Source organism: Lepidochelys kempii, chromosome 5 (genome assembly GCF_965140265.1).
Source record: "Lepidochelys kempii isolate rLepKem1 chromosome 5, rLepKem1.hap2, whole genome shotgun sequence".
Classification (NCBI taxonomy): Eukaryota; Metazoa; Chordata; order Testudines; family Cheloniidae; genus Lepidochelys; species Lepidochelys kempii.
In genome coordinates this window covers 126,857,350-126,878,341 of record NC_133260.1, presented here as the reverse complement: position 1 = coordinate 126,878,341, position 20,992 = coordinate 126,857,350, and the positions used below count along the sequence as shown (strand labels likewise).

Genomic DNA, 20,992 nt, shown 5'->3' with positions numbered 1-20,992 from the left:
CACCTCAACCCCATGCCTGATCATTAGGCTACCTTTAATGACATGCTTGCAGGCTACAATTTGCACAGGAGCCATCTCATTCGTTGCATAGGTTTAAATGCACAGTGCAGGTGGCCAAGGAATGAGGTTAACAGAACTTCTGAGTCCCTGATCTGTGTCTGAATTGGCAACATGCAACTCAGTGCAGCCTTCAAAGCAAAACTACTGCACTTTTACACAAAACTGGTTGTCAAATCTCTTAACTTGGCTAAATGCAAACTCATTTTCACCAGCGCACAAGGCACCTGGCCAATCCAGGAGCTATTCCCTTGCCAAATTTCACTCTCTAGCCTCACCCATTCCAGCACTGGAGCTGGTCCAAAAATATCGCAATGATTTTATTAGCGTGGAAAGGTTTTGTTGTTGTTTTGTAACTCCATATCATCACGAAGATGGATGAAGCATTTTTACTCAAATTTCTGACAAAATTCACCCCCAAGCAGAGACCAGGCCTTGAAAATTTCAGCCCAAAGCCTGAAAATTTCTGAAAGTTGTGAGCAACTGAAAACATTTGGAAATGCGTCAGAACCCTCAATTGTTGCGGCTAGTGCTCCAGCTCTGACTCTGATTAAAGCAGAAACTGAAAACAGATCACACATCTGCTCATGGAAAGTTTCTTGTTCCTGGGAACCAAGACAGAAAAGAAAAATGTTTTGGTTTTCATCAAGAATTTTTATCAAACATTTGCAGGTTTTTGTTGAAAAAACAAATGAAATTTTTTTAGTTTCTGACAGATTCTTTTTTTTTTTATTTTCAGTTGCTGAAGCCCAATTACATTTTTTAAAAAAATTATTTTCATTTTCAACAAAACACCTCAAATTTAGTCAAAAGCCAGACATTTCCCACAGAAACATTCATGATTTGTCAAAAAAGCCATTTTTGTCATTAAAGTATTTTACATGAAACATTCTGACCAGCTCTAATAGCTTTTCTAGAATTACTGGAAAGGAAAAGGTTGCGTATCGTGTTAGTTTAAGTGATGTCCATTTCTTTGATGCCTGTTTGAAACAGACTTTGAAGAAACTCAACACGCACTGAATCCTAGCAGCTGAGTTCACCTGGTACATCAGTCAAATATAGCATCATTTAGTGGCTACTGATTACTGTGAAGACATCATAGAGAAGTAGACACCTGGTCATGTCCAACACCGGAGGTGTGTGTATTAAGTATGTTGCACCACATTTTGCTTGCACATTTACACCTGCCTCTGGAAATTTCCACTACATACATCCGACGAAGTGGGTATTCACCCACGAATACGCTCCAATACGTCTGTTAGTCTATAAGGTGCCACAGGACTCTTTGCTGCTTTTACAGATCCAGACTAACACGGCCACCTCTCTGATACTTGACACATTTTGTTAAGATGCATCCCCCTTCCCGCAAAGCAGGCACAAAACATTCTGCACAACATTGGCCCAAAACACAAGAAAATTACGACTCCATGACCATTCCAAGACCATTTCTTATACTAATGATCCTATGGTTTCTTTTGTGATTTCATATCATGTGCCAAAAAGGCCAGTGTAATTGCAATAAAGAATCAAATGTCCCTTAGAGACATGCACTTTGGGGCTGGAATGTTTTACCTGTTATAGGTAAAATCCACTCCACCCACATAAAGCCAGAGCTTTGGAGTGCACATGGGCAGATTCAGTTTTCCCATCTCAGAGCCAGGCTCCCAGGTTGTTCTTCCAGACCCAATAGCGTGGAAGAATAGGCCCCATAGTTTGGGGGTCTTCTATGTCAATTTGTGTTTGGAAATTGCTTGTTACTGGTAGCACAGACCCTAAGATTATACTCTGACAAGTGTTAACATAGACATAGACATACTTACCACATTGTTCTGTAGAGCCCACTCAAAGAGCAATGATAGAGTCAGCCATGAAGCCTACCTGCCCAAAGACCTGCCTGATGACACATTTATTATCAGGAGGGTTTTTCATTTGAAGCTTTCCCTGCTGTCTGCTGCGAGTCTGAGGATATTAGATTGTCACTTAATTGAGAGCATTCCAAAAATATTCTCCTGCTCCTTAGACTACAGCTCTCCAAGCTAATAAACTCAGTTTCAGGGAGAGGAGTGGCTTGTTTATATTGGACCTCTCCGCAGGCAGCCGCTTTTGTGTTACATCTTGAAATTCCTCAAGTGAAGCTGTTGCACAAACCTTATTAAACTAGTCTCAGTATGTCTTCAGATTTCATGTATGACCCTTTGCTATTACCAGTTATTGATTCTGGCTTCAACATGCATAATGTGGTGTAATCCTGGGACATTTGCAGCCTTATATGGGTTTGAATGTTACGGCAGGATTACCTGTAGCTGAAGAAAGAAAATGAGGCATTATTTGTTTACATTTTCGAAGGGGAGCTATTTCTAGAAGAGGCTAAAATGCATCAAACTAGCAACAATGAAATTTCCAGTGCACTGGGGATTTGGCAGAGATGTCCAAAAGGGGATTCTGCTCACTCTGGTGTGGCGCTATTGGTTTTCTGGGGGAAAGATATTTATGAACAGATATAGCAAATGTTAACACATAAGGCCAGAATTTTAAAGGCATTCAGGCTCCTAACTCCCATGGGAATTAAATACCTTTAAAAATCTGTCCCTTAATGCTCTTTGTAGGTGTCTTATAAAGGTATGTTGTAACAGCCATGTCTCTCTCAGGAGGCCAGTATGGCCAATGTACAGTGCATGAAGATCTGTATCTGCTGTCTTCCCTAACATGTTGTTGTTTCATTTATACAGGGGACCTCCCTGCCATAAGAGGTCATTGGCAGGGTTCCAGAAAGGATCCAAAATTTGCCTGGACACTGGGACCATCCAGAATTATGATAGTAGGGGTTTAAAATATAAGGTTTGGGAAGGATCTTGGCTGGACTTTGCAATCCAGCCTAAAGAGTTAGGCACCCAATTCCCATTGACTTGACCTCCATTAGACCCCTTTCAAAATCCCAACCACAAACCCCCATGTTTTAGGGCCTAAGACAACCTGTAGTATTGAGGGTTTGGAAGAAGCTTCTCTGATATGCAGATTAACCCATTACTGGCTTCAGCAGGATTTCTCACACCTTCCTATGAAGCATCTGGTGTTGCCACAGTTAGATAGAGCATATTGGACTAGGTGGACCCCAGGTTTGATCCCATCTGGCAGTGCCTATGTTCCTAGTGCCAAATGTATGCCAAGAGCTGCACAGTATGTAGGTCATGGCACATGGTCCTTTGTGTCCAATGATGGAGTCAGACTGAATGAAGCCTTGTGTGCGCTCTGGTGACTCGGAGTTAAGTGGATGCATTATCAAGGCCATGTGTTTTCCTTCATGAGATAATGTGGATTGAAGGTCCTGCGGATGGAACTGGAAGAACGTGTCTGTGGCAGAGGTGCTGGGAATCAGCAACTGACCCAACACTCTGGCCACTGTTTAACCAGGTAGGCCCTGAGGAAGGCCTGAATAAGGAGAGGAGTTCCTGTCACTGGCTCAGGTTGGGGTAATGAGTAGCTAATGAGCTAGTTAGCCCATTAACAAGGGGATTGGATAAAAGAGCACAGAAAGGAGGGGCAAGGGAGGAAGCAGGAGAGAGAGAGAGAGAGAGAGTGAGTAGGTAGGTGGGCGGGCCTGATAAAGGCAGCTCTCTGTGCAGAGAGACTTTCCCCACCCACACCCCTTGGGAGAAGGGGTAGTTAAGCTGAAGGACTGTGTGAATGGTACGGCTGCATGCAACATGGTGGTACCTTCAAAAGGAAGGTCACTGAGCAGTCTGTGTGAGAGCGAAGACAATGGGAACAGAGAGCGCCACAACACATCCGTTAACTTTGTCTCGCTCTCTCCCAAATATCTGTCCAGAGCTCCAGGCACAGAGTTCATTTTAAAATATGCATACAAAAATATATAGTGGAATAACACCCACAGAACTCCCTGCCCGGCCCAGCCGCAATACACTTCTTCTCCTTCCGCTCCCACTAACATTCCCCTGAAGTCCCCCACACACCACAGACACGCTGTTAGGGATTGGCGTGAGAATGTATCAGCAAGGAACTGGGAGACCCAAGCCACTGAATCCTAGGGCTGAGGCAGCTCTGCCGACTGAGGCCAAACCCCAGCTTGCACTGCGAATCTGCAGCTAGCAGCAGAAAGGCCTGTAAAAGGCCTGCCAGAAGAGTATGTAGTTTGGGCCTGGGGATGATTATGAACCTGTGCCAAATTCTCTGCTGGAGTCACGTCCTCCTGACACAGGTGTGACAAGGCAATGGCATTGTGCACCGTCACCGGCTGTCCAATCCGGTGCCACGTCTTACAAAGGGTGCTTTTGCTTGCCTGATTATTTCACAGTGCCCGGTAGCACGCTAGGCACATCGCCGTACAAAGATACAGCTCAGCGTCTACACCCCAAAGATTTTCTCATCTAAATGACACCAGACACAGCAGAGGGCTGGGGGAAAGAGGAGTGTCTGATTTGCCTTCTCATGACCACTTGTTATTTTTTATAACTCCTTGTAACAGGCTCACAGCCTTTGCCTGAAACACCTGCCCTCCCTGTCCCCACATCCTGCTGATCTTACTGGGAATGGGTTAAATGGATTGTACTGATGCAGGTTGCTCATTAATCCTCCTGTATATAAGGGAGGTGGGAGTGGCTCTGTGCGGACAGAGGATCTAGGGTGTGGGCTGACAAGTCCTTTGGTAGGAGCTCTCGGAGCAGTCAAGTCAGAGGAGAAAGTTGGAGCTGATCTTTATATCTTCTTGGTGTTTTCCTTGTTGATAAAGCCAGCCCCCTGGAAGTGAACAACCTTGGAGCCTACACAACTGGGCTGTGTTTGTAGAGCCTCCTGGTAGATGCTCTTGCTCACACGTGGTATCAGGGGTGCATTTTTTTTATTGGTTGAAGACCTGTTCCAGTTTCAACTATCACCTTCCTGGCCTGTCATGTGTCTCTTCTGAAAATGAACCCTACGGTGTCATATGCCTTTTTGCCTCAACACACCTATGTCTTTCTCAGCATTAATGGTTTCCAAGTGGATGGCATTCACAATCAATATTTGTGTTTCAGCTTTATGCTCCCCCTCCTGGTGTATTAATTTCCTCTCTATAATGTCTAACCTATCTTTTCTCCTCCCTATTTAGAATGTAAGCTCCTTCTGGAAGGGGCTGTCTCTGACGATGTGTTTATAGCGTGCCTAGCACCATGGGTCGTGATTGGGAGTCTGCATCGCCGTATTACTACTAATACTATTGCCTATCTACAAGGGGATGGAAGGCGACTATATGCAGAATAATTACAACAGCAACTCTGATACTGAGTCTGCCTTCATTAATATTTAAGGATCAGATTATGCGAGCTTTACTCACACTGAGCAGTACCATGTGGAGTAAGATGCTACTCAACACAAGTAAGGGTGGCAGGATCTGGCTTCAATTCAACAAGCATTGCAGAAGAAGTAAATAAAAGCACAAAATATTTCATAGCTCACGTGCTGCAATAAAAAGCATTCTACAGCACCAGGAGCACCTCTCCCCATTAAATATTGATCACTGGACAAATTCCCTACTTGACATTCAAATGTGAAAGCTTATATGCTAGAGGAATAATCAACTGGAAACATTTGTGACTACGTGGTGTCCTGGGAAGACCAAGGTGGACGAGAACAATTTATATTTCCAAATTGCATGCCCTGTAATTTTATAGCTATGGAACTTGGAGTCTGATCTTGCCAGCCTTACTCTGTGCAATGAGCAACCCATAGGCAGAGTGCTGAAGTCCACTGAGCACAACAAAATGCAGGATCAGCGCCTTACCCTCTATCCATACAGAATATCTATCTACACACACCCGTCTACCTACATTATCTAATCTAAATTTATATCAGGCATTTCAATTCATTTATTTCTTCTTCGTCTTCTTCTTGGTGCTTGTAATATGCAAGAAAAAATCTTGTCTTTGCACTCTGTAAAATCCGGAGAGGTTTTATAAGCTTAAGAGAACTAAAGCCATCATCCTCTGGATTCTGTGCTATGGGTGGATCTCTAGCCCTCTGCATGAATGCGGGCCATCCAAAGGAGTGGTTCAGAGGAGAACACGCCCAGGATTCCCTTTAGATCTGCAGAACAACAGCAAAGAAATGTAACCTGACACCTAGCCACCAGCTCTAGCCAGGGAGTGAGGGGGTGGAGCCCAGCCTCACCCACTACCTGTTCTCTCCCTGCCCACTTTCTCACAGGGGGCAGATTGTCCTGAAAGCCGAGGCTGTGTTCTACACCAATGTTGGAGCCAAAATCCAGATAGACCAAGCAAGCTAGGGGGTGCCTTTACTTAGTTGTAGAAGACCAGGGTACAGTCTACCCTTAATAATCAAAGTCCCAGATACTTTATCTTGAGAAAGAGATTTAATTTTAGGATTAGTTCCTGATGGGCCCTTAGACTCTCCAACTGGATTTCATTTGACATTTATCCTTTTAAAAACATGTTTTTGAAGCTATATGGATGATGATCTTTGCTCAGTGCCATCACCCCTTTCATCATAATTATCTTTCACACTCAATTAACTTGGTTTGATATAGTATTAAACGTTCTCACCCTGATGATTCCTCCATGGAAGCTACATTCAATTCTATTGTTTGTTGGTGTTTATCTGATTTCCTCTATTTCCTCAGTGCCTTTTATGTATGCTATTGTTAATTAAGTCAGTTACAAAAGATTGCAAAACAAAGCAAAGGCTGTAAATTTAATACATATATGTATGAGGGAATTAGGCAGAGATGGTTTGGATAACATGAGAGCTCAACCCAGACTTCATCCCTAAACCATCCTGAACCTGCCTCTGTTTCTAGTGGTGGGGGGAAAAAGAGCTCAGCTTGTTATGGGTGAGAGTAATTTTGGCTCTCTCAGTTGTGCTAGGGCCTGGGATTAGAAGCAGTTTTGCCTGGTGGAGAGATCACTAAACTGGAAGGCAGAAGATGCTGGTTCTGTTCCCGGCTCTGCACTGGCCTGCTGGGTGACTTTGGGCAAGTCACTTCCCCCCACCCCCAGTTTCCCCATCTATAAAATGGAGATAATGATACTGATCTTTGTAAAGCCTTTGCATTCTGCTGCTGAAAAGGGCTATGTCAGAGCTAGGCATTAATGTTAACAAACACCGAGTTAAATTAATGGAAGAACCTTTGTTGACTACAATGGGCTCACGTTACAAGGCAACATACCAATGTACGGGTGAAGGAGAAACATCTTGCCCTAAAAATAATGGGATCTGGAGGGCTGGGATTTTGAAAAGTGCCCAAGGAAGGTAGGTACCAGGCCACACCGGGACATACAGCTTAGTATGACACTAAGCATTGATTGGGGGAAACCAGAATGATCCTAGAAAACCCTCAGAAATATCCCAGTCCTGTACACGGGACAAATGAGCCTATATTCAGAATATTGTGTATATATTCTGTTCACAAAAGGGAAAAATATTACCTAAAAAGTCAGGGAAGCTGCAGCAAAGAGCCCTCACCGTGTGTCAGGCAGTGAAGGATCTGAGCTATTTCTAAAAGTTATTGAAACCATGTCTGCATTCTTCACCAAGGGGGAGATTATTGAAATACGTAAGATCCTGAAAGGAACAGAGAATGGGCTGTGCATGCCACAAGTCTATTTAAGCTTCTGTCAGTTACAAGCACTTAAGCTATAGTATGTCAGGGTCAGTCTGCAGAGGAATTTAGGTGAAATTTCCTTAAGTGCAGAGTAGGTATTATATGGAATAAAAGGCCAGGCCACCTAAGCAGATTTTAAGACGACTTACATGTACCGTTCCTGGAGGAACAAGTGCCAGTTCAAAAAAGCACATGGATCTAAATGGAGTTCCTGCCTTGCTGTAGAAATAAAATATCTATGGATGCCAACAATTTCTTATTTGTCACAACAATCAACATATATAGGGAAACATACGGATTGGACGATTGTGCAATTATTTAGCACTTTTCACCCATGGCAATCCCAACATGCTTACAAGTTACCCCAAAAGCCAGTAAAAAGTAGATCTGGGTGCATTTTTTTGGCAAATGGTAAATTCCCCAAAAAATGCATTTTGGGGGGCACTGAAACTATTTGTGAATTTGGGTCAAATTTGGCAGAGTTTTGGCTGATAACAAAACAGTTTTGTTTCCCCGCAAAAAAAAGTCAAAATGGTTTGTTTTGATCACTTTGAATTAAAATGTTTGACTTTTCATTTTGCAACAATGTTTTGTTTAGAAATTCAGCAATATTTATTTAAAAGATTCATTTTGGGTCAACTGAAAAATTTAATTCAACCCCAAATGATTTTTTTTGGTTTTTCATTTCTGTGAGAAAAATTGAAAAAGTCCCATTTTTGTTTGAACTGAACTGAAATTTATTTGTTTTGGTTTTTCAGTTCAGCTCCTAATGGAAAAATCATTTATTTGCCCAGTTCTAATAAAAAGCCATCAGCTATTTGTGGTTATCAGGCAGGTAGAATGCATAGCTTCTATGTAAGGCTACATCCGCACTATGAGCTAGGGGTGTGATTCCCAGGCTCATGTACTCATAACTCATGCTAGCTCTCAATGAGGATAGTTAGCATGAGTATAAGCCCTGGTGTACACTACTGACAGGGCTGGATTTAGGGGCAGGCGACCCAGGTGACTGCCTAGGGTGCCAGGCTTTGGGGGCGCTGGGCTCAGGGTGCTGTAAGGTATCCAAAAATTTAACAAATGGAGGGGGGCGCGCTGAAGATGCTCTTCACCGGGGGCACCATTTGGTTTAGGGCCAGAGTTAAACTGACACAAGGCAGCTTACAACAACCTAACCATGTGAGTATCTACACTAAAATTTCACTCTCGCCAATGTAACTCGCCTGCTCTGCTGACTTCATAACTGCAACTCCATGATGTAGTTAGGTCGATGCAGTATCAGTATAGACACTGCATTGCTTACACTGACTATTGCTGGCTTTCAGAAGCCATCCCACATGGCCCAGCCATGCTGAAAAACCCACCTCAAACGGATGGGTATGTACCCCCTCTAAGCCATGCCTTTGCTGCTGCTACCCCTGCTACTATGATTACATGGCTATTTATACTCACACTAGTTTGAGGGCAGCTACCATGAGCATGTGTACACGAGCGCAGGAATCACACCCTTCGCTTATAGTGTAGTGGACAAAAGTCAGGATATGCTTCTATGGGCACAAAGCTCTAAAGATTTAGAGCAGGTTGCACAGCGGAGCCAAGAGGCCAGTGAAGAAGCGTGGCAACATGTGACCTCCAGAAGAAGAAGAGGAATGTCCAGGTACCAGCAACGCAGACACAGGTAACTAACCGCTTTCATGTTCTCTCCACAGGTACCATTGCGGAGAGTGGACCAGATGATACGTCTGGGGGGAGAAAGCAGAAGGAGACTCCGCTGGTTGAAAGGCATGAGATGCGCTGTCCTGAGGTTGGGGGTTCCACGACCACCACTCCCAAGAGAAGGAGGTGGGTGGTGGTGGTCAGGGACTCCCTCCTCAAGGGGACTGAGTCATCTATCTGCCGCCCTGACCGGGAAAACAGAGAAGTCTGCTGCTTGCCAGGGGCTAAGATTTGCAATGTGATGGAGAGACTGCCGAGACTCATCAAGCCCTCGGATCGCTACCCCTTCCTGCTTCTCCACGTGGGCACCAATGATACTGCCAAGAATGACCTTGAGCAGATCACTGCAGACTACGTGGCTCTGGGAAGAAGGATAAAGGAGTTTGAGGCGCAAGTGGTGGTCTCTTCCATCCTCCCCGTGGAAGGAAAAGGCCGGGGTAGGGACCGTCGAATCGTGGAAGTCAACGAATGGCTACGCAGGTGGTGTCAGAGAGAAGGCTTTGGATTCTTTGACCATGGGATGGGCAGAGATGGGCTCCACCTAACGAAGAAAGGGAAGAGCATCTTTGCGAGCAGGCTGGCTAACCTAGTGAGGAGGGCTTTAAACTAGGTTCACCGGGGGAAGGAGACCAAAGCCCTGAGGCAAGTGGGCAAGCCGGGAGGAAGCACAGGCAGGAACATCTGTGAGGGGAGGGCTCCTACCTCATACTGAGAATGAGGGGCGATCAGCAGGTTATCTCAAGTGCCTATATACAAATGCACAAAGCCTTGGAAACAAGCAGGGAGAACTGGAGGTCCTGGTGATGTCAAGGAATTATGACGTGATTGGAATAACAGAGACTTGGTGGGATAACTCACATGACTGGAGTACTGTCATGGATGGTTATAAACTGTTCAGGAAGGACAGGCAGGGCAGAAAAGGTCGGGGAGTAGCACTGTATGTAAGGGAGCAGTATGACTGCTCAGAGCTCTGGTACGAAACTGCAGAAAAACCTGAGTGTCTCTGGATTAAGTTTAGAAGTGTGAGCAACAAGAGTGATGTAGTGGTGGGAGTCTGTTATAGACCACCGGACCAGGGGGATGAGGTGGATGAGGCTTTCTTCCGGCAACTTGCAGAAGCTAGTAGATCGCACGCCCTGGTTCTCATGGGCGACTTTAATCATCCTGATATCTGCTGGGAGAGCACTACAGCGGTGCATAGACAATCCAGGAAGTTTTTGCAAAATGTAGGGGACAATTTCCTGGTGCAAGTGCTGGAGGAGCCAACTGGGGGGGAGCTTTTCTTGACCTGCTGCTCACAAACCGGGAAGAATTAGTAGGGGAAGCAAAAGTGGATGGGAATCTGGGAGGCAGTGACCATGAGTTGGTCGAGTTCAGAAACCTGACACAGGGAAGAAAGGTAAGCAGCAGAATACGGACCCTGGACTTCAGGAAAGCAGACTTTGACTCCGTCAGGGAACTGATGGGTAGGATCCCCTGGGGGAATAACATGAGGGGGAAAGGAGTCCAGGAGAGCTGGCTGTATTTCAAGGAATCCCTATTGAGCTTACAGGGACAAACCATCCCGATGTGTCGAAAGAATAGTAAATATGGCAGGCGACCAGCTTGGCTTAACGGTGAAATCCTTGCGGATCTTAAACATAAAAAAGAAGCTTACAAGAAGTGGAAGATTGGACAGATGACCAGGGAAGAGTATAAAAATATTGCTCGGGCATGTAGGAATGAAATCAGGAGGGCCAAATCACACCTGGAGCTGCAGCTAGCAAGAGATGTTAAGAGTAACAAGAAGAGTTTCTTCAGGTATGTTGGCAACAAGAAGAAAGCCAAGGAAAGTGTGGGCCCCTTACTAAATGAGGGAGGCAACCTAGTGACAGAGGATGTGGAAAAAGCTAATGTACTCAATGCTTTCTTTGCCTCTGTCTTCACGAACAAGGTCAGCTCCCAGACTGCTACGCTGGGCAACACAGCATGGGGAGTAGGTGGCCAGCCACAGCATGGGGAGTAGGTGGCCAACAGAATGAGGTGGTTAGGGACTATTTAGAAAAGCTGGATGTGCACAAGTCCATGGGGCTGGATGCGTTGCATCCGAGAGTGCTAAAGGAATTGGCAGCTGTGATTGCAGAGCCATTGGCCATTATCTTTGAAAACTCGTGGCGAATGGGGGAAGTCCCGGATGACTGGAAAAAGGCTAATGTAGTGCCAATCTTTAAAAAAGGGAAGAAGGAGGATCCTGGGAACTACAGGCCAGTCAGCCTCACTTCAGTCCCCGGAAAAATCATGGAGCAGGTCCTCAAGGAATCTATCCTGAAGTACTTACACAAGAGGAAAGTGATCAGGAACAGTCAGCATGGATTCACCAAGGGAAGGTCATGCCTGACTAATCTAATCGCCTTCTATGATGAGATTACTGGTTCTGTGGATGAAGGGAAAGCAGTGGATGTATTGTTTCTTGACTTTAGCAAAGCTTTTGACATGGTCTCCCACAGTATTCTTGTCAGCAAGTTAAAGAAGTATGGGCTGGATGAATGCACTATAAGGTGGGTAGAAAGTTGGCTAGATTGTCGGGCTCAACGGGTAGTGATCAATGGCTCCATGTCTAGTTGGCAGCCGGTGTCAAGTGGAGTGCCCCAGGGGTCGGTCCTGGGGCCGGTTTTGTTCAATATCTTCATAAATGATCTGGAGGATGGTGTGGATTGCACCCTCAGCAAGTTTGCAGATGATACTAAACTAGGAGGAGAGGTAGATATGGTGGCAAGTAGAGATAGGATACAGACGGACCTAGACAAATTGGAGGATTGGGCCAAAAGAAATCTGATGAGGTTCAACAAGGATAAGTGCAGGGTCCTGCACTTAGGACGGAAGAATCCAATGCACCGCTACAGACTAGGGACCGAATGGCTAGGCAGCAGTTCTGCGGAAAAGGACCTAGGGGTGACAGTGGACGAGAAGCTGGATATGAGTCAACAGTGTGCCCTCGTTGCCAAGAAGGCCAATGGCATTTTGGGATGTATAAGTAGGGGCATAGCAAGCAGATCGAGGGACGTAATCATTCCCCTCTATTCGACATTGGTGAGGCCTCATCTGGAGTACTGTGTCCAGTTTTGGGCCCCACACTACAAGAAGGATGTGGATAAATTGGAGAGAGTCCAGCGAAGGGCAACAAAAATGATTAGGGGTCTGGAACACATGACTTATGAGGAGCGGCTGAGGGAACTGGGATTGTTTAGTCTGCAGAAGAGAAGAATGAGGGGAGATTTGATAGCTGCTTTCAACTACCTGAGTGGTGGTTCCAAAGAGGATGGTTCTAGACTATTCTCAGTGGTAGAAGATGACAGGACAAGGAGTAATGGTCTCAAGTTGCAGTGGGGGAGGTTTAGGTTGGATATTAGGAAAAACTTTTTCCCTAGGAGGGTGGTGAAACACTGGAGTGCGTTACCTAGGAAGGTGGTAGAATCTCCTTCCTTAGAAGTTTTTAAGGTCAGGCTTGACAAAGCCCTGGCTGGGATGATTTAATTGGGGATTGGTCCTGCTTTGAGCAGGGGGTTGGACTAGATGACCTCCTGAGGTCTCTTCCAACCCTGATATTCTATGATTCTATAAGATGTAGCTGGAAAATAAACTCGGGGGTGATTTGAGGTATCGCTGCATGGTGACAGGTGACAAATGTTGACTTCTTAATGATGAACTTTCCATTGCACTCTACGGAATAGAAGGATCACTTCAACTGAAATGTGGCCTGCAGTGGAATTTGGCAGCTGTTTAATTATGCACATCAGCCTAGCCAAACAACCTAGGGCAGGAAGTGCAGGGCTATCTCATCCCATCCATACTGTGCGGGGGAATTCACACAGGCAGAATGTAATCCATTCCAACTGGAATTTGGTCCAAACATCAGGTTTCAAGCCCTTGCTCGGGAGGAAACATTGCAACGGAGTCCTTAATAGACTATGTAAGAATTCTAACTCTGTTTGTTTCTCTCCTCCTGAAGTAAATAACACAGGAGAAACAGGTAAATAATAGAATGTTGGATTTTTTTTTAAAATATAAAATTACTGGTTTATTCTGTTTTGACATGTTTCTGCAGGAAAGGGTCTCAGAAATCAGAGCTCTGCTCAGCAATCAGTTGTGTCATTTATAAAGACATCTGAGCTACAGCCAAAGCAATATAGGACAGTGTAGGCAGTAATCGAAATCTGAAAACACACTAGGAAAATACATTAGAATTTAATATGTGCAAACAGAACTAATGTTGAGCTCAAGTAGTTGCAGATACCACGGATATTCAGGGACAAGGGCCAGCAAATTTTACACATATTAGAGCATAAACATGATTAAAACAAAGTGCAGCTGAGCATACAAATAAGATCTTGCTAATTTGTTAGAGTCACTGGACTGGCCACAGCTCATCCAGCAGTGGAGATGATCTAAACACAATTTAACTTCAAATGTGACAGAAGGCTACTCGCAAACGAGCAAGATTTACAAGCATGTGCAAATAGAAAAGTCATCCATAGAAAATTAAAGGTGGACATTAAAAAGTGAAATCCAAGTAATGGAATTTGCTGAGTGGAGGCACTTACTCTTTTGATCATCAAAATTAACATACAGGAAAATAAATCATATTGAAAAGAGATGGGCAAAAGATGAGGTCAAATTACATCACGGATCGAGTGTGAGATTTAGCCTTATCTTGGCATTTTCCATTAAAAACCAAGGGCCGGATTCAGATCCCCCTACTCACACTGGATAGCCCTGTGACACTGTATGGAATATGAGAGACACTTTATGATACTGTTGATATCAATATTATAAAATTGCAATGAATTGTGCCAGATATGCTGTGTGAGGTATCTGCAAAAATGTTATGATTTGCCAAGTATGATGATCTTGTTAATATGTTTGTATCACCTTTGTATTGTGAGTTATAGTTATGTATGGTATATTTGTATTTCCAAACTTGTGCTGTGTTTCTGTCCTCCAAACAGATTGGCATCAACACTGCCTAGCCTGTTCGATGTCTCATCAGGAGCCATCAGCGGTACAATGAACCCATTGAAATGCCAGGGACTACGTCTTATGAGTCAGCAAGACATGCAGGGGCATGCCGGTGGACAGAACTCTAAGGCTTTTCCATGCCATGTGCTGTGCAGCTTGTGTTTGGGACACAGGAAGTACAAGCCACATGGAAAAAGACTATAAAAGGCAGCTGCATCATCGCCATTTTGTCCTCAATCCTGCTTCTTACCTCCGGAATAACTTTTCTATAAACCAAAGCTCTGAACAAAGGACTGAATGACTCCTCCAAGCTGTGGATGTGGTCCAGAGGGACTTTCAAGCCAGCAGACTCATTAATACTGCTAAGAACCTGATATATATGGACTTTGAAGTCTTTGTATGCATGTCATTGCTTTACCATTTAACAACTCTCTTCTTGTTCTTTTTTTTTTCTTTATAATAAACCTTTAGTTTTAGACACTGTCATAAATATAAAGGGAAGGGTAAACACCTTTAAAATCCCTCCTGGCCAGAGGAAAAACCCTTTCACCTGTAAAGGGTTAAGAAGCTAGAATAACCTCGCTGGCACCTGACCAAAATGACCAATGAGGAGACAAGATATTTTCAAAGTTGGAGGGGGGAGAAACAAAGGCTCTCTCTGTCTGTGTGATGCTTTTGCCGGGAACAGAAAAGGAATGGAGACTTAGAACTTAGTAAGTAATCTAGCTAGATATGCATTAGATTCTGTTTTGTTTAAATGGCTGATAAAATAGCTGTGCTAAATGGAATGTGTATTCCTGTTTTTGTGTCTTTTTGTAACTTAAGATTTTGCCTAGAGGGATTCTCTATGTTTTGAATCTAATTACCCTGTAAGGTATTTACCATCCTGATTTTACAGAGGTGATTCTTTTACTTTTTTTCTTCAATTAAAATTCTTCTTTTAAGAACTGAATGCTTTTTCATTGTTCTTAAGATCCAAGGGTTTGGGTCTGTGTTCACCTATGCAAATTGGTGAGCATTTTTATTAAGCTTTCCCCAGGAAAGGGGGTGTAGGGTTTGGGGAGGATTTTTTGGGGGGGAAAGACGTTTCCAAGTGGGCTCTTTCCCGGTTATATATCTGTTAGTCGCTTGGTAGTGGCAGCAATAAAGTCCAAGGGCAAAAGTTTGTACCTTGGGGAAGTTTTAACCTAAGCTGGTAAAAATAAGCTTAGGGGGTTTTCATGCAGGTCCCCACATCTGTATCCTAGAGTTCAGAGTGAGGAAGGAACCTTGATAGACACTAAAGGATTGACTGGCAGCGCATGGTATTTTGGGTGGTATTTCCAACCTAATACTGACCTGGCAATATGGCTGGCCCTTTGGGGTCAGAAGAACATTTTGTACAGTGAGTAGAGTTTTAAAATAACTTCTCACTGTACTGGACCTATGTGCTGACTGAGAGCCAGAGAACTGGAATGCAATAAGGGGGCTGTGTGATTCCTTTATTTTTGCTTCTTGATAACCAGGGTGGGGATCAGAAACACAGTTTGAGACTGTTTGGGGAGTTTAACTTCAGTGTTACCCACCAGTCTTGGGAATATTGGCTCTCCCTTTTGCAGACTTCCCTGACCTTGGCATTTCCAATGAGAGCTGCCCCAGGCACACCAGGTCACAAGCCCCTCTCTCTGGATCAGTCCCATTGACTTTGAGGGGATTATTTGCAGAGGAAGGTGCTATTCAAGATGAGTCAGAGGATCAGAACCTGACCTTGTTATTCTAATTATTACTTATGTGACTGTAGGTGTGATTTTCAAAGCTCTTATGTGATTTTGGAGCACAAGTCTCTGACTTTTGGTAGGACTTGTGCTCCTAATCCCATAGAGGCATTTGAAAATCCCAAGTGATGAGCCACCAACAGCACTGACTAGGTCTCCTTGTGAAACTTATCACCACACTTCTTCGACTTGTCATGTCAACAGCGGCTCTTGTTCTTGATCTCCAAGAATTCTTGCCAAGTGTGTCTTCCAAGCGGACACTAGCCTTCTTCATGTCTGCCTTTGGTACCTCGAACCACCTTTTTCTAGGTCGCCCTTGTGGTCTTTATCCTCTGACTACTTGTTCTTGTACTCTCTGGCCAACATATCCCATATCTTGTCATCTCACTTGACCCAGCCATCTTACTCAAAACTAATCACCAATCAACAATCACTAATAACTGGAAAATACCATTTAAGACTCTGATCCTGACGACAGCTGGTTTGGAATTTTTCAACAAATCATTTTTTCGTCTAAATGTGCTGATTCACTGAAACTAAAACTGTTTGAAAAACAGGTTTGGTTTCAATGAATTTCCAAACTCGAAAAAAGAGAGAGAAAAAGTTTCAAAATTGTCAAAATATGTCTTTTGAAATGGTTTTGACATTTTGAAAACTTAAATTTTGCTTTTCCTGTTCAAAATGAGTTTGTTTCAAAGTTTAAGCCAATTAGACTAAAATTAGATTAAAAAAGAAAGAGGTGAAAATCAAAATGAATGTTTCAATTGGCCTGAAACAAACAGATAAATCTTTTTTTAGTTTGCAAAGTTTTCAAGATTTCAACTTTTTTCTCCAATTCAAGGTAGAAAAAGATTTCAAACTTTTGAAAACATTCAGGGGAAAACCATCTCCTGCCCAGTTTCGATCCTGATATGGGGTCACACAGATGGCACCCTCACCAGCCTGGACCCCCACTGAAAACTGGCTGTATTTCAAGGAATCCCTGTTGAGGTTACAGAGACAAACCATCCCGATGTATCGAAAGAATAGTAAATATGGCAGGCGACCAGCTTGGCTTAACGGTGAAATCCTAGCGGATCTTAAGCATAAAAAAGAAGCTTACAAGAAGTGGAAGGTTGGACATATGACCGGGGAAGAGTATAAAAATATTGCTCGGGCATGTAGGAATGAAATTAGGAGGGCCAAATCGCACCTGGAGCTGCAGCTAGCAAGAGATGTTAAGAGTAACAAGAAGGGTTTCTTCAGGTATGTTGGCAACAAGAAGAAAGCCAAGGAAAGTGTGGGCCCCTTAATGAATGAGGGAGGCAACCTAGTGACAGAGGATGTGGAAAAAGCTCATGTACTCAATGCTTTCTTTGCCTCTGTCTTCACGAACAAGGTCAGCTCCCAGACTGCTGCGCTGGGCATCACAACATGGGGAATAGATGGCCAGCCCTCTGTGGAGAAAGAGGTGGTTAGGGACTATTTACAAAAGCTGGACGTGCACAAGTCCATGGGGCCGGACGAGTTGCATCCGAGAGTGCTAAAGGAACTGGCGGCTGTGATTGCAGAGCCATTGGCCATTATCTTTGAAAACTCATGGCGAACGGGGGAAGTCCCGGATGACTGGAAAAAGGCTAATGTAGTGCCAATCTTTAAAAAAGGGAAGAAGGAGGATCCTGGGAACTACAGGCCAGTCAGCCTCACCTCAGTCCCTGGAAAAATCATGGAGCAGGTCCTCAAAGAATCAATCCTGAAGCACTTACATGAGAGGAAAGTGATCTGGAACAGTCAGCATGGATTCACCAAGGGAAGGTCATGCCTGACTAATCTAATCGCCTTCTATGATGAGATTACTGGTTCTGTGGATGAAGGGAAAGCAGTGGATGTATTGTATCTTGACTTTAGCAAAGCTTTTGACATGGTCTCCCACAGTATTCTTGTCAGCAAGTTAAAGAAGTATGGGCTGGATGAATGCACTATAAGGTGGGTAGAAAGTTGGCTAGATTGTCGGGCTCAACGGGTAGTGATCAATGGCTCCATGTCTAGTTGGCAGCCGGTGTCAAGTGGAGGGCCCCAGGGGTCGGTCCTGGGGCCGGTTTTGTTCAATATCTTCATAAATGATCTGGAGGATGGTGTGGATTGCACTCTCAGCAAATTTGCGGATGATACTAAACTGGGAGGAGTGGTAGATACGCTGGAGGGCAGGGATAGGATACAGAGGGACCTAGACAAATTGGAGGATTGGGCCAAAAGAAATCTGATGAGGTTTAATAAGGATAAGTGCAGGGTCCTGCACTTAGGACGGAAGAACCCAATGCACAGCTACAGACTAGGGACCGAATGGCTAGGCAGCAGTTCTGCGGAAAAGGACCTAGGGGTGACAGTGGACGAGAAGTTGGATATGAGTCAGCAGTGTGCCCTTGTTGCCAAGATGGCCAATGGCATTTTGGGATGTATAAGTAGGGGCATAGCGAGCAGATCGAGGGACGTGATCGTCTCCCTCTATTTGACATTGGTGAGGCCTCATCTGGAATACTGTGTCCAGTTTTGGGCCCCACACTACAAGAAGGATGTGGAGAAATTGGAGAGAGTCCAGCGAAGGGCAACAAAAATGATTAGGGGTCTGGAACACATGACTTATGAGGAGAGGCTGAGGGAACTGGGATTGTTTAGTCTGCAGAAGAGAAGAATGAGGGGATTTGATAGCTGCTTTCAACTACCTGAGAGGTAGTTCCAGAGAGGATGGTTCTAGACTATTCTCAGTGGTGGAAGAGGACAGGACAAGGAGTAATGGTCTCAAGTTGCAGTGGGAGAGGTTTAGGTTGGATATTAGGAAAAACTTTTTCACTAGGAGGGTGGTGAAACACTGGAATGTGTTGCCTAGGGAGGTGGTGGAATCTCCTTCCTTAGAAGTTTTTAAGGTCAGGCTTGACAAAGCCCTGGCTGGGATGATTTAATTGGGGATGGGTCCTGCTTTTGAGCAGGGGGTTGGACTAGATGACCTCCTGAGGTCCCTTCCAACCCTGATATTCTATGATTCTATGAAAACGTGCAACTGCATGACTCCGTCCGTGCAGATCCAATTGAAATGGAAATAAGGCAAGGAAGAGGGATAAGAAAACCAGTGCCTGTCTTGAACCTTAGTTTAATTTTTAAGGATTTAACTTGGGAGGCTCATAAGGTTCCAATCTCAAAATTCTAATGAGGTTGGATTAATAATGTGTGACATTATCATTCGCTGCTATAATTTCTGTCAGGTGTCTAGCTGTTACTGCTTTACTCAGTGGCTTGCAACGTGTGGCTTCTATAATATTTATAGATATCCTGACAGCCAGTGTAATTTTGGCATTGCTGCTACAATCTGGTCAGTCCCTTAAGATGCACTTCCTGAAATCACTGCCCTTTGGAATCAGCAAGGCTGCAAGTGAAGGAAATAAAACTCTGGACCGCCTTACATATTTTTCCAGCTCACTCAGCTAACAAGGGGGGAAAAGAGCCTTATGGATGCTTTGCTATTCCTCTAGTCCTAAACTGACAGGATAAGACCATAAGTAAAACAAAAGGCAAAGAAAAAGGTATTTGTAATATAACTAATGAGCAAAGATACAATATTCAAAGACTGCAAAGCAACAGCGTAGGAAGGTTAAAGTGCTAAGGCTGGAAAAAGATAAAAGGAAGATCACGAAGGAAAACAAAGATCAGCTTTGGAAAAAGGAGGGTTGTACTGAAATCACAAAATATGGAGCTAGCTTTCAAGCTTGTGCATGTTCAGAACAGGAGGTTTTTATAATAACAGGGGACTGATGCAAACTAGATCCAGACCTAAGTTTGGATTCTGGCTTGCCCAATCTTCCTCCAAATAGCTTGGAGATTTTTGATTCAAGCCCAACTCTAGTGAAAATATACCAATTCCCCAGAGAGAATGGGAACAAGGGGAGCAGGGCTGGGGCAGGAGTGTGAGAAATGGAGACAAGACAGTCCAGAGAGAAAATAAAATGGGACTGAGTAAAAGGAGACAGCTGCAGCAGCACAGGAGCTAGCAAACAGAGCTGTAAACAGGGGAGTTTGAGTGGGAGTTTGAAAGCGGAGTTTGTCTTGTGGTGCTTGTGTGGGGTTTGGTTTTGCTGTGGGTGGTGGTGTTTTGGTGTGGTTTGTGTTTGTGTTTCCCAGATTAACAGGATTTAGGTGGGAAGGCTATGACAGATTCAGAGGTGGCAGTGGGAGTGACCCATGTAGCAGATGACACAATGAAGATGACTGGATGTGGAAGCTGTGGTATGTACATGATCCTGGAGGGGGCACCTGGTAAGAGTTTTGTCTGCATGAAATGCCGTCTGATAGAGCTGATGGAGGAAAAGATCAGAGGTTTGGAGATGCAGGTGGAAAGTCTGGTAGAGTTTAGGAAGGGGTTTGAGCAGATTATGGAGCAAAGACATGAGGTATCTGAAGGGAAAAGCTCAGACTTGCAGATGGAAGCAGGACTAGGGAATTTTGAGGGGAGACTGGGTGAGGAAAGTGGTCAGTGGAAGCATGTGACTAAAAGAACTAGGCAGAGGAAAAGACGGGCTAGTGAAGGAGAAATAGAGCTTCAGAATAGGTTTGCAGAGTTGGAAAATGAAGAAGGGGCTCAGCAGGTAGTCACTGAAGGTGACAGGGCAAGGAAGAAGAGAAGAGCGGTTAGTCCTATAGGAAAAGGGGAAGAGTTAATGGAGATTACACCAAATATGAGCCCCAGGAGGATACAGGATGGGTTAAAAAGGATTACAAGGGAGAATGGGAATGGAAAAAACTTGCAGCCAGAGGGAACAGGGGATAGACTGGAGAATAGCACCGTCACTAGGAAAAGGCAGGTCTATGTGATTGGGGACTCTTTATTGAG

At 44.3% G+C, this 20,992-nt stretch overlaps 1 long non-coding RNA gene across 2 annotated transcripts in view; it reads left to right on the top strand.

The window, feature by feature from the left end:
• Positions 1-17,045, top strand: part of LOC140911835 (uncharacterized) — a 108,799-nt gene extending 91,754 nt beyond the window's left edge. The window contains exons 3-4 of one of the 2 annotated variants that reach the window (XR_012159145.1): positions 14,368-15,090; positions 16,973-17,045. This is a non-coding gene — a long non-coding RNA (uncharacterized lncRNA). Of the gene's footprint in view, positions 1-14,367; positions 15,210-16,972 lie in introns of those variants that run through there. The other variant, XR_012159144.1, reaches the window with a different exon arrangement.
• Positions 17,046-20,992: the final 3,947 nt, after the last annotated feature.